General features: G+C 35.1%; 1 pseudogene; it reads right to left on the bottom strand.

Annotated features, from left to right (window-relative positions):
• Positions 1–937: 937 nt before the first annotated feature.
• LOC117020607 (trafficking protein particle complex subunit 4-like) lies at positions 938–14,970 on the bottom strand (annotated as a pseudogene).
• Between the last annotated feature and the right edge of the window lie 358 nt (positions 14,971–15,328).

The raw sequence follows: 15,328 nt of genomic DNA, 5'->3' as shown, positions 1-15,328 counted from the left end.
GGAGAAAAAGGCATTTGCCAAGTTCACCACATAGTGAAACATTCCCAGGCAGACAGTCAGACCATCCATCAAATCGTGAATTGAAGGCACTGCAGCGTGCAAAGGTGATGTCACCTTATTTAACTCTCTATAGTCCACAGTCATTCACCAGGTCCCATCTGGCTTCTTGGCAGGCCACACTGGGGAGTTAGAGGGACTGTGGGTCGGCCTCACAACATGTACAGAAAAGTGGATGGCGGATTGCAGTTAGCAAGTGGGGTCGGTTGGCGGAGAAACGGATGACAGATTGCGGATCGTGTGGCTCCTGCTTCCTGTGTCTCCAACCCAGCCACCAGCGAGAATATAGTGGTATGAATCCCGTATCTATGGCTCCGTGGGTGTTCCTTTTTGGCATCGCCATATCCTGCATTCTTATATGGGGAGCGGGACTAGAAACCCTGCATGACAGTATTATACAGAATAAAACAGTTGTACAAATGAGCTTTGAATGTGTTTCCTCTTTAATCAGATTGTTAACTATTTAATGATGACACACACAAAATTGTTTTTGTTAAAAAGTTTCTAAGCTCTCAAGAAAACTTTAGCTAGTAAATGCAGAACTTACTTGCCACACAATATTATGTTTGTCCTCAAACTTATTTTCCCTGTTTTGTAAATACAGATATTCTCTTTTTTTTGAGATCAAAGGAATGTTTATTACAGCATTTATTGACCTATTTCCTTTATAAATAAAGTTGTACAGAGTTAGGACCCTGATAGATACAGGAGGGAAGAGAGCGTGGTAATAGGCTTCGGGATCAGTACACGTCATCAGACTTAGCATCCTCCATTTTCAAGTGCACGAACAAGGCTGCTGGGATGTCCATTGGAGTGGAAACAGCAGGGCCTCTGCTGCAGCTCTCTCAGAATTTGGCGGGGGTCCAATGCAGGTTCAGTCTATTACCCAGGTCCAAAAGTTCCAGGCTTCTCTGCCATTTCCAGGGCTAACTTCAGGTTGTGTTCAAGACACCTGATGGACAGACCCAGGGAACCTAATGGTTTCTTAGAGGGAATGTCTGAGTAAATTTCATAAATCTTTCAGAGAAGAAAATCATTCCAGCTTGCATAGGGTCTGCCAGCACCACAAACTTGATCCTGTCAGTGTCTGGAAGCAGTCTTGTTTGAATGGGTCTTTCTCCCGCATCTCAATGCCTCAGCTGCCCTGGTTGGAGACAGCTGGGAGCTATATTTCGAACAGCGAGTGGAACATGGAGGCCAGCATGAGCTTCTCATTGGAGATAGGCAGGCTGGCCAAATCAAATGGACGGTGGGTAGTAAACAGGGTGGCCCAGGTACTCCAGCACTTCTTTCCCATTGGCTATGTACTTGTCGTTCATATCTAAGCCACTGATGACCAGCACTGTAGAAGAGAGGGAAGGGTCAATGAATCCCCATCCAGGGGATTCCGCCCATGTGCAGATATTCTTTATGCCTCTCCAAATAAAATTATGAAGTCATGTCTTTGATGGTATTTATATATTGTGCCTTGTCATCTCGTACTCCCACCTTCAAAAAACAGAAAAATTATCATAAAAAACATACACACAGAGGATAAACTTAACAAATGCATACTCAGTTTTCCTACATTGTTCTGTTTCTAATAAGACCGTTACCCAAATCTGTAATTCAATTCAAGCTAGACCAAAATCCACAGAGAACTCGTGGAGCCCTACAGCAACCCACCCACCCCTCTCTACATGCTTGCACTAGAAATATATTTTACACTGACTCTGCTTCTAGTCTTCAGCTAGAGGGTGTGAAGAAAAGATATTACTGGTTTGAGCATGCTTATACTGTAGAACAGAACATAGTTATACGAACAAGAAAACATCAATACTTAGTAATATATGAGGTACAAACGTGGATGGAGAGAGCATTGTAGAACCTGGGAAGAACGAGCGACTACTTGAACCACTGCTAAGTCTCAAAGAACATATATCGGTGCGAAGAAAAGCCTGGAATAAAGGAAACAATTTTTCGGATGGGGGAATTCAGCTTGAACACAAGTAGAGAAGTAGAAAAAGAATGATGTGTTTAGGGAAAATAAAATGAATGGATAATCCTGGCTTGTTGTAGAGGGCCCATAGTAGGAAGCAAATGGAGATTCTAATATGACTGAAACATGTGATGAGGCTGGCTTTCAGAAACTTTCTGTCAGAAAAATAAAGAAGTTGATAAAGACAAGAGGTAACTCCTATCATATTGAATATTTTAAAAGTTTCTATTTATGAAAACTGCGTAACTCAGGAATGATCCTGTTGGAAAATAAATTCAAACAATATCTTCTCTGAGCAAACATCTTTTGATGACTAAGTTGACCTCCAAGGTGACTTTGTGTGGGCTTCTCTGTTGATTGCCACTTCTAACTGAGTCATTAACTGAGTCAGTCACTAAAGCACTGGGGTTCTTTTCACAGTGCAGATCACACGAGATGCTTCACAAAATGTATCCAACTGATCAGAATCCCTTAAAATGATTCATAGGAATCAATAAATGATGGACAGGCAGGGATTTCCTAATAGGTAAATATTTTCTATGTTCTGACAGACTGTATGGTGAATGGATGAAAGGATGGATGTCTCAAAAGAAATTTAAAGATAGCTCTTCAGACATAAGATGAATCCAACTATGGGGCACAGAGCCAACAAAGCTGTAATTTGTTGTAACTTGAAAAATATCAAGGGCATGTAGAAATTTTAAAATAATCTCAAATATCATTTGCTTTTATGTCAGTTTGCTGTAGCTTAAATATTCTGTTTAGAATATTCAGCTTTAATATAAAAGATTTAGTAGATTCAACATTAATATCAAGAGAAGATAAAGTGTTTAGGTTAAAAAATTCAATGATTCAAGCCATTTAAATGAATATTTATAAAGCACCTATGTTGTATAACCCACTGTTTTTTGTTTGTAGATAAATGAAGATGGGCAATATAAGGCACCTTCTCAGGAAATGTGCAATCTAATGATAGGGACAGGAGGCATTGCTTATTCTAAGATAGGCAGAATGTGATAAGAGCCATAGAGGGCAAATCAAATATTATGGAATTACAGACAGTAATAGTGGTAGGAGAGGAATTGTGGAGAAAGAGCAGGGAAGAGAAATGTTTTGTTCTGGATCAGGCTCTTCACTAAACATTGTATGCACATGATCTCATTTAATCTTATTAATAATTTTAAGCATTATTGTTATATCAAAATTATTTTTTTTAAAATGCAGAATCTGGGACTCGCTGGCAGTAAGTAACAAAGTCCTACAATTGGAACATTCACAGACTCAGATTTTTCTGACTTTAAAAGTGGTTTTTAAACACTGCACTACACTGCCTCCTAGGGGAAAATTTCATGGAGATTATAACCTCGTTTACATGAGGTAAAGATGAAGATAAGAGCATTCTCCAAAGTCACAAATATAAGATGGATCAGTATTTGTCCAGGAAATACTAATAGTAAAATAGACTCAGTGTCAGGTGTATGATATTGGGCAAAAATATGCTGCATATGCTTTATATACAGAATAAAACATAAAATGGACTGGCAGAGCCTCAGTCAAGTCCCAGGATGGAAGCTTGGATTGACTATATGCATTGAGGCTCCTTTCATATGGAAATATCAATATTTGATTTACCTTTTTGATGATTTTCAGTGAATCAGTATCTCCCCCTTTTTTAGAACTCATATCCACATTTTTATGGTAAATGCATCATTTCAGAATGTCTTAAAACAATGTCTCTTCAAATTTCCCAAAAATGGATTTGATAAAGAGAAAGAAAAAAGCATAACAAAGAAATCACCATACTATTCAATTAAGAGTCCTCAGCCAGTGATTTATATTGTGATCTGTCAAACATAATTTATTCTATGTTAAAAATCTTTCCCATAATGGATTAAAAAAAAAGTCTCAATGCCTTTCACAGTAGCACAGTTCATCTTTTCTTTGTGCAAATGTACAACCGATGTGCTTTTCCAATCCAATAAAATGTGTTCCTCCTTCCATATGTGGATGGTTGAACATATCAATCATTAAGTACTTTGTTAGTTTCTCTGGCTTTAGATTTCTGTAGAAATTCCATCAGCACCAGGTACTCTACCAAATGCTGGTAGCAGTAATTTAATGAGTTTGGTGATGTTCCAAGCCCAGTGTTTGCTTTTCTTTGAGGAGTCATAATGGAGGATAGAATTATCATAGTTTTCTGGATTATTAAGTGCCAAATAGTCCTGCCCGTCGCCTGGCTTATATCATTTTCCAGTCTCATACATGACTTGCTGATTACTTTCAAGTCCTTTATAGGATTGTCTCTTTTGTATCAATCTGCCTCTGAGAATCACTGAATCTGAATTATTTATAACTTCTGAGTTCATTTTGGTCTACTTCCATCGTTTTAGAGAAGAGCAATCTGATGGTCAGAAAGACGAAATGATTGACAATAACCTCTCAGCTGGTCAGTGCTCACCTAGAACTTGAACCTGGGCTCCCAGCCCAACTATGTTACATTTGTTTTTCTAGCACCCTGCTTCTCTTGAAGCTCAGGTCATGTTCTCACTATCAAGTCTGTTATGCCATAAAGGTTTGTTATTGAATGTATGAATTAGGTAAATCAGAAAATAACTTATTTTGCCCCCAGTTAAAAAAAATTCAATCTTACTCTAGTAAAGTTGTAAAAGGTGTACAATAAACATATATACATTTTTCCCTTAGGGTCATCAATTCTTACTATTTTGTCACATTTTTTTCCTTCCTTTCCTTCCCTCTTTCCTTCCTTCCTTCCTTCTTTCTTTCCTTCCTTCCTTCCCTTTCCTTTTCGTCCTTTCTTCCTTTCTTCCCATTCCTTCTCCTCCCTCCCTCCCTTCCTCGTTCTCTCTCTCTCTATATATATATACACACACATATATATGAGACATATACATATATACATACACACAATATAAAGGCATACATATACAACATATGTATACATAAACATATATGTTCCTAAGTATGCATATATTATTTATTTTCTCTGACTCTGAGATTCAGACATCACGGAAATGTAAACCTAAATACTTCACTGTGCCTGTCCTCCTCCGGTGCCCCTCAATTCTTGTACGTCACCATAATACAATTATCACACTTAAGACATTTAAGCTGATACACTACTATTACCTAATATGTAGTATTTGTTCAAATAACCATTTATATCCCAGTAATATATCTTATAGCTATTTATTTTTCCTTCCAATTCAGGATCCGATCAAGGATTGGTTATCATTTTTCCTTAGTCTTCTTGCTTCTAGTGGAGTTCTACTTTTTTTTTTTTTTAAGTCTTTCATGTCATTGATATTTTTGAAGACTCTTGGTCTCTTGTTTCACTGTTTGGATTCATCTGATTTTTTCTTATCATTAGAATCAGGTTAAATATTTTCAGCAGGAACACTACCAATGTGATATTGCATCTTTCTCGGTGCATCAATTCAAGAAGCACAAGATGTCAACCTAACCCATCATTGGTGATATTAACTCAATCATCCAGTTAAGATTATGTTTAAATGATAAAAGCTTATTAACTGGTTAAATATTATCTGGATTCTAAGTTTATTGTATAGTACCTATCAGATTGTCCATATATTTAAAATTTTCTATTCTACATATTTTAAAAATTAAAAGTATTGGTTACATAGTGAAATATTCCATCTTTAGCATCATACATTGTACCTCAAAGCTAAATTTTTGAATCCTCACCTCCTTTCTCTATATCAGAGTTTAATATATTCTGAAGTTTGGATTTCATTATTTATATGCTTATGCTTTCCGACAACAGTTATTTCAGTAATTTTACATGGCTTTATTTACTGTTGTAGTGGAAAGCTCGTCTTTCAAGATCATTTATTTGAGTAGCACTGTTATTTCTACTAATCCAATAAACTCAAACATCACTAAATGGTGAATATGTTGACCACGGCTGCAGTCATGGCACATTAGCCCACTAATAATATGTTTCCATAAATTTAATATACAAGATGTGCACGATAAAGTAAGTCGTGTTGTATTAATGTTGCATTAAACATCAAGCAATTGATTTATAACATTTTGTTAAACTCTGTGATTCCAGTTAACAATTAGCATAGGCATTGAAAACACCAAGAATTATTGACATACAAGCACTTTGACATCGCTGAAGTGTTTCCCATGGGGAATTAATTATCTCTCATCAGTGTTATATTTTGACCTGTACTTAGTCTAATTGAATTACATTCACTTGAATCTGATAACTTGAAGTTTTGATAAAAGATAGCACCTTAATATTACTTGTAACCTCATTCCAATACCATGTTGCCTCAGATAACCTTGTTTGCCAGTGTTTAATTAGCAGTACCCAGCACCATTTTGCCAAAAGGAAGTTATCCAAAAAAAGAAGACATCCCCAAGAGCTGTGGTGTTTATCTTGCATCACACTAATTCTCTTGCCAAGATGGCTATCTTTCATTCAGGCTGCTTGCCATTGTACATTCCATGCGTCAGCCTGAATCCACCTCTTCAACACTGACACATTTTTCTTGATCTCAGAAATTGATCAAGGTTTTCACTTAGGGTAAGAAATTAATATTTTTCAGAGTTATTTTTCTCCTTTAGCAAAGGCTAGGACTCTAAAAATGATTAATTTGTCAGTAAAATATGACAAATTCTGACTTTATGCTTTGACAAAAAGAAAATACCAATTTGGAATGCTTTCTTTTAAGATTTCTAAGTAAAAATTGCCAGTAACTTTTTGTTGTTGTTGTTGCTTGCTTCCATTATCTTACTTGCTAATGTGCCTCACTGAAGGAAGGGCATTAAGTGAGGCCATATGGGAAAGCCACTGACTGCTGCATGCTTCTTGTGATGTACGTGCGTCTCAGCACCAGGTACCACGCTATCCTTAACAGTCGTATTTCAACAGGACTACCAGGGATGCTCTGTTGTGGGTGTTAACTAAGAAGGAATCACTGCAAACACTTAATAATCTGTCAAGTTCTCATAAACTGTTGCTAAAACATAAAGTTCCTATGTGACGTAGCTCCATAACAGAATTGAACAGGCTTAGAATAATTTAATTTCAAAATTTGGAAGTGTTATTTAGTTTAATGTTTCTTAAACCCGAAAGATAATCAGAGTCATCTGTGGTGCTCTTTTAAAATAGATTATCCAACCTCAGACCTACTGACTCAAAATCTCCAGGAACCTGTGTTTCATTTGTAAAATTTGTTCAGCCTTCTACGTAAGTTAGGAATGACATAAGGCCTACCTCCATGGACACAACTTTTTTCATATGATACTTCACATGGGAAATTATCCTATTAATTGGCACACTTGGATAAAGGGCTGGGGCACCTCCAGGAACTCCAAGTTCCAACTAGTTGCATCTAGGCTGAAAGGAGTATAATTGCACCTCTATAACACAGCTTTGGCTAATCGGTCTATTCAACAAACCAGATTAGCTAATGGGAAAACTTAGGAGTAGGAACAGTCTGGAGTAAGCATGCTCACAGAGCAACATGATCATTCAACTCTACAATTGTTTCTGTTTCTGTTTTACTCTAAGAGAGAATGATATTCAAAGGATTCAAAGAGAAATTTAGAGCTGATGGATAATGTTGGAAACATTTATGCATTAGAGTTCTTTATATATCATTATTTATAATAATGATAGAAACACAGCTCAAATTTGAAAAAACAAAATTAAGAATTTATTCAGTCTCCTTCTCCATATCTGGATTCTGCTTTCCACTGAAGGTCTTTATTTTCAAACAAGCTCTTTCCACATAACCTCAAGACGGCCACTGGCAGCTCTCATGGGAATAGAATGGGGGAGTGGGGATAGAAAGGTGATGCCGATACTAAAAAGACATTAGGTACACCACTGCACATTTCTACTGAATAGAGAATATATTACTACTTATCATTTGATACCAGTTTAAGCACAGCCTCGTGGCTGATTAGGAAAAGCAGAGCTGTCCTTCAGGTTCTTGTTAACAAAATAGACAGGGCTCCTAGAGCAATGGTTGTCTAGGGAAAGTTTCTCTCTCAGATGATTTAGACTGCTAACAAAACAAACCTCAGGATATTTTCAGGATTAGGTTAAATCTATTATAATATTACTATAAATTCATCTGTGCTTTAACTTTTCATTTATTTCATATACTATCATTGGTTCTTTAATGAGAAACATTTTATTATAGAATACATATAATAAAATAGAAAGCATGCCACACTTTCTCTGAAAAATCTCATTTTATGGATCACAGGGCTGTAATCAAGGCATCAATATCATCCTTGTGGTTACTCACCCCAATTAAAGGTAATTTATTAAAAAAAGGGAATATTGAACTTTATGAGGACTATTTTTGCATACATAACTATAAGTAGCATTAAATATTACTTGACCTAACAGAGTTCTCAGTGGATAAACAATTGAGCTGCTTTTAACTGCATTGTCTTCACAGGCCACTCACTATGCCTGGAGGACCCCACCAGGAGGATGACTCTCAACCTCATCAGGTCACTGCAAGGGCACAGCCTTACAAAGGAGTCAGAGCAAACCAGGAGACCATTAATGAGTCAGAACTGTCTGACCTTGTTGGTTTTTGCCATGATAATCTGAGTACAGGACGGTACAGAATGTAATTTGTATACACTTATCTAATAAAACAGAATACCTAAGATGACTCACAATGAATAAACAAATTATTCTTGGTTATTGAGTTTAAGTTGTATTTTTAGAGAAATATATAATGTTGATGTTTGTGATGACTTCTTCCAGTTTATCATTGTTATTTAAGGTATCTTGGTAAAGCATATATCAATTGAAAGTGTTCTTATGAGGTAATATCAGCAAATACTAGTGAACCTGTTTTAAAATTTCACTACTAAACTCTCCTTTGTGTTTTGCATGTGGCAGTACAGACTCACTAGGCAGATCCAGAATCAAATCCCAGCTGAGTGTCTTTGGCTAAGTCATTGAGATTTCTAAACCTCGGTTTCATTTTCTATAAAATGTGATCCATGAGCTATAGAATAGCTATAATGATATTACCTACATCACAGGATTGAGAGAACTAAATTAGATAATACCTATAACTTGTTTGGCATCATGTATAACACACATTGCTTTTAGATATTGATATTATAAGCCTATAAATATTCTTGAAGTAAAGCTACATCTAAAATAGTCATAAACAGTAAAAAACTCTTAGTGGTTTCAAGCATTTTCACATGCATGCATTAATTCACGTTATTCTCCCCAAAATTCCATAAGACAAACCACTCAGGAGACTGGGATAGATTAAGATAAGTGACTTTCTCATGGCATTCTGTTTTTACAAATCCCGTACTTTTATTACTCTATGGCTCTGTCACCCAAGGTTTGTGAGAGTCCAGCATTTTGTCTAAAATGAAGCAACACAGCTATTAAGGAGTATCATCAATCCTGTTTGTGATTCAATAATATTTCTTTATACAATGATGTAAAGCCTTTCTTTTTCAATTTTTTTTTCCTTAAAATGTGGTACATAGAATATTAGACTTTTCTGGTACACCTATTTTAATGTAGTTAGATAAAACATGAGAATGTTTTTGATCCAATGTTATCTCTGCCACTTATCTGTAAGTGTTAGACCTAAACTTTTAACTGTTAACTTCTAACCTCATTTGGGAAGATACCAGTAAGTCAAACATGAACTTAAATTCAAAACTATAGGTTGGCTATCTATTTTGAGAAACACACATTGATAGATATTTTTAAAGAAATGGTATCAACAAAATCCCATCTTGAAATAAAAAATAGTGACAAAGAATAGTAGTAGAGAAAGAATAGCAGAATCTGAGGAGTCTTGCAGAGGAAGTAGTATGAGTTAGTTGAATGACAAAAGCGATATTTTTGAGTGAATATCAACTTAATGTCTTTGGATGTAGACCAACTTCTATTCCCATCTTGTTGTGTGATCCTAGTCAAAATGCCTTTCAAATGAAAGGAACACCAACTCATTTTAAAAGCTTTTTAAAGTTCCAAAGTCTAGAATTCCATTTCAACTTGCTGGAAAAAGGCCTTCCCTGCATTACAATTTGCATTCTCTCTATTTGTAGAACATCAGTGGAGAAATTGTTCATCACACAAATGTTGCAGTGAAATTAACCTATTATAATTTAACCAAAGATTAATTTAACATACTTTTTTTCCCTAAAATTTAATTTTTGTGAGGTGCAGTAAGTGTGATAAAAAATGACGATGATCGTAACGATGACTTACACTGGCTTACTGACTCTAATGAATTTATATGATTTTGTAACATTGGTGAACAATTTAATTAACACATTTAAAAGCAGAAAAAGTGAATACTGAAGTTTCTATATGCAATACATGTGAAATGTTGAAACCTTCAATAAACAGTAGAACTTAATTTGGAACAAATTATTTTCCCACAAACATTATAACAATACAGGGGCTCTGAATGATTGCATAGATTTTAGGTATGTGTTTGATTTGTAGTCTATTGCAGGAGTCGAAGGATGTAACCATGGGAAGCACCTTCTCTTGTTGGCAGGGAAACAAAATCACCAAGATGCTAGTTTATAACTGTGAGCTTGAAGAAATGGTAGAGACATTCATATTGTGAGCAATCCCCAGGGTAACCATGGATAAATTGAACATAGAGACATCCACAGAGTTGCTAGGTGTGCTTGATGGAAAATGCATCTTCATGTCGTTTCTATGGCAATCATAAATAAATCTAACTGCTCTAAAATCAACACAGCAGCTGCACATACAAACAGATATGTTCAGCAAAATTTGGAGAGTTTTAAGGTACATCAATAGTTTGGTTCTAGGTATGCCTGTTTATAATAACAGAGTAAATTATTGAGTAAAATTTAGTTCCTATGTCAACTCCTAAAGTTTGACTTTGTTCATGGTCAATAAGGATTTTTAAAGAGAATAGTAATGAGGTTAATTTTCCAAGAGAAAGACTGTTTCAATCGTATTTCCATTTACCAATGAAATGGGGGAAAAATAGGTTGTATATTAAAAAAGGTAACCGTTTCATCACTCGTTTCATTTAACAACAACAAACTATTTATTATTATTATTCTTGTTATTAATATTTTTCTTGTAAGTATGTAAACATTATTCTAAATGTTTAGTTCTCACAACAACCCAGTGAATTAGGTAATATTGTTACTCTATTTCACGGAGAAAGGAATCAACCCAGAGCAATTAAATAATTTTTCCAGGTCACACAGCTAGTAAGAAGAGGAGTGAGGATTTGAACCCCCAGACTTTTATTATTTTTGAATGGAAAAGCCTTATCCAAGTGGTACACAAAACATAGTGCTAGAAAAGAGAAGATTGTACATTTGTTTACATAAAACTAAAAAAAAAAATTGTATGATAAAAACCAAAGTCAGTAGAGTTGAACAAAAAGAGTAAATTGTGAACACATATTTACAGCTTACAATGAAGGATTTATTTCCCTAATATAAAGAAAGTACTTATGAATCAATAAGAGGAAAATCAAGCACACAGTGGAAAAATAGGTGATGCATATAAATAGACAATACATAGAAAAGAAAATACAATTAGCTCTTAAATATATGAAAGATGCAAACATCACTCTCAGGACAAATTCAAATTAAAACTGCACCAAATTTTTTTGTAACCTATCATATTGGCAAATATCAAAATGAGATAATAACATATATTGACAAAGTTATGTGAAAAGGGCATCCACAAATTGCGGGTAGAAAATATAAATAGATACAAACCGTATAGAGGATACTGACAATAACTCTCAATATTACAAATTCACTGACACTTTGACCCAGCAATTCTCCAGGAATTGATAGCAAACATATACACATTTGAAATGAAGTGCACATAAATTTCTCACTGCAGCAATAGAAAAACAGTGGCAGTAATCTAAGTGGCCATCAGTTGGAGACCGGTTATATGAATAACTGTATAAACATACAGTGGAATGGTATAGCTATGCTTTGTAACCCCTAAAGAATCCCTGTCCCCGGTGTTTGTTGGGAAACTAAGGCTATGCACTTACTTGACCTCATTCTGTTTTCTCCTCATTAGCCACCTGATTTCCTGATTCCCAGAGGACAAGAACTTCTACCTATTACTCCAGTCCACTTGACCAGGCCTTGATACACTGTCCATATCTTTAACTGAGAAGATGATCCTGCCCTAAATTAAAGCCCACTCTATGCATATGGAGCAAGCATGCACACCAACTTGAAATGGTGTTCCAGCTGCAACGTACACCCCAGGTTCATCACTTGACGAACTGGTGTCTTTTTAGGACACTGAGCACCGTAAATCTTCAAATACTCCATTTTAATTTTTACCCCTGGATGTAAATTCTTAATCCCTTTACATATATCATGTGGTGCTAGACTTTTTCTTTGGGAAGATTATTTTAGTTCCCATCTAAATGTGCAGAAAATGTTGATTTTATATTCACACGTTCGATAAACATTCATCACACACTTGTATGTACCATATATAAGGCATAGTGCTAAATTTTAGAATGCAAAGAAGAATATGGAGGCTCCTATCTCAATGAACTAACAGTCCAACAGGAAGCAGCGATGACACAATAGTGCTATAATGGAGTCGTTCTCAGGTGGTGGGAAAAGGTGCGTAATTTAGCTTAGCAGGTGGGAGGTGGGGCACTAAAAGCTTTGGAGAGAAAGTGAAAATTGAGCAGGGATTGGGAGCAGAAAGTTAAATGGATTAAAGAGAGATATGATTGAACTTCTAAAATACTTTCATATAAATTACTTAACAGGAAGTTTAAAGGTCTGAGAGATTTCTTCTTACTTAAAGTTCACTAGCTGATGTCATATCGTAAATGTTATCTGCTTACGAGTAGTTATTTTAGTCTTCAAAAGCATTCACATTGGAGCAAAATGAACCTTTGTTCTGCTTAGAGCATAATAGAATGTTTGTTGATTTTGTATCTCTGTTCTTTTTTAAAACTGATGACAACAATGAATAAGTTCTCTCGCTGAAACTACGTTATCATTTTTTGGTACACAAAAATGTAATTACTGAAGATGGATTGTAGCCAGGCCACCTGAACTAATAACCAGCCTGAATCTTTTTGCTCTGGGAAAAGATGGAACAGAACTGTTTATTGACCACAAATGGTCATGACCTTTGCTATCTTTTGCACTCCAAATGCCACAGGAGGAAGTCATCTATACGCCATGACGTTAAAACCAAGTGAGAAATACATGTATACAATTCATCAGTACAAACAAACACTTTTCTAAATTTGCACCACTATTTTTTAGGCACCATGATTAAGATTTGCCTATTTAACATTGCCAGGAAAATACTACAAATTTTTGCTTTTTGTTGTACTACTACTACCCTTAATGCCCCAGATGAAAATTGACCTTCTTTTGGTTTTCATGATTTTTTTATGCCAGGTGGACATAAAAGAGAAAATACTCAACTTCTCACTTTGCAATCATTTATAGTAGCTATTTATACTTGGTTGAAGAAATGCATTCTCAATAGTAATATTAATATAATCAAATTATCTGTTCATAGCTTTGATTATATTTGCAAGAGCTCAAGTCAAAATATCCAAGGACAATATCCTCTAAGACTTGATTTACTGTACTTTGATGGCAAGAATACAAAAATACAACTCAAAGTAACTCAAGTAATTGAAATAATTTATGGTTCACTTTACCAAACCAGTACAAGAATAGAGTAGCTGGTTTGGGGAAGTAGAAACCAGGAATTTGAGTGCATCAGGACTCTTTCTTGGTCTCTCAGTTTTACTTTCCTTTGTGTCTCATCTTTGTCACTCAGCCTGGCATCTTCATGTGGCTGAGATTTAGTCCATGGGTAGGAAAAGATCTAGCCTCCAGCTTCATTTAGAAATATTCCAAGGATGGGCATTGATAAGCTCAGAGTGGCTTATAACTATCCAAACATTAGGTCAGAAAATTAGGGTTAGAACAGGCAGGAAAAAATAATTTCCAAATAGAAGGAGATGCTGTTGCTAAGAGAAGCGAGAAAACTGGGCAGCTAAAACTGTCAACAGTGTGTATGAGTGTTAACACATCAAAATTTCATTTGTTCAAACTGTAAAAATAATTCTCAAGGGTTATTTTCTTTCATTTTTATGTGCAAAAAGATTAGATATGGTAGCAGAGTTACTTGAAGACAGATGTATCATCAAGGGCAAAATCTGTTGATTCACTGTTGAGTGATATTAACACTTTTACAAAGTATAATAGTGTGTGTTAGTGTGAACACCAAAACATTTTAGAAAACCAAGACTTGTTTTCACATTTTTAGTCTTCTGTTAGTTATTATCTATGAAAACAAATAAATTTGGAAATAAATATACAAGAAAGAATAAAATCATTGGAGAAAGGACTAATTTTAAAACACAACTCAGTATGATTAGTCATGCTTTGCAAAGTCACTTTCTACTAAAAAAAAAAACAATAGACTTACAAACAAACAAGCTGTTGCTTTATTTCTGGGAAAAATTAATTTAACATCCTTTCATTTATAATTGAGCAAGTACTTGTTGAATGCCTTCTTAATAGTAAATTACCGTGATGGAGGCCAGCAGGTATACTCACATACCTGTTCCTGTTCTTCAGGAGCATATAGTAATTTAGGGACAGTAAAACATAATCATAAATAGATATAACTTTAAAAAGTAGAAATTTTGCCCAAAAAAGTGCATGGAGAGACACTTTTCAATTCAGAAGAGATAACAATTCAGAAGAGAATGAAACCTACTTACAGCTTGAAGGATTGAGAAAGACTTTTGTAGATGAAGAATATCACAATCTGTTGTCCATGGTAATTTTTACTGTTACGTCTTCTTTTTATATTTAATCTTGAAGGAATTGTCCCCTAAATTAGAAGGCAAAATTATTTTGCCTTAATTTTGTAACCCAAACCATCTTTGACAGTTTAGTTACTCATCATTCTCTTTCTTTAAGTTGCATTCTTGAAGAATTAATACCTGGTGATAAGTGGCAAAGATGTGAATATTTTTTTAGATACACTGCAGATATTTTCACTAGGTAGATTTTTTTTCAAGTTTAAACGTATGAATGTAAATATGCGTTATCATTCATTCTTGAAATATTATTGAGAAAGTACTGTATTCATTATTCATGCATTCATTTATTCAACAAATAATAAAGATTGAGGATATGCTGGTAAAAAAGACAAACTTCCTGCTCTCATGGAGATTACAGTCTGTGGGGGAGACTGGAGTTTATAATCCT

The sequence above is a fragment of the Rhinolophus ferrumequinum genome, chromosome 3 (assembly GCF_004115265.2).
Source record: "Rhinolophus ferrumequinum isolate MPI-CBG mRhiFer1 chromosome 3, mRhiFer1_v1.p, whole genome shotgun sequence".
In the NCBI taxonomy this organism is placed as follows: Eukaryota; Metazoa; Chordata; class Mammalia; order Chiroptera; family Rhinolophidae; genus Rhinolophus; species Rhinolophus ferrumequinum.
The sequence above is the reverse complement of the archived record's forward strand: the minus strand, read 5'-3'. Positions and strand labels throughout refer to the sequence as shown.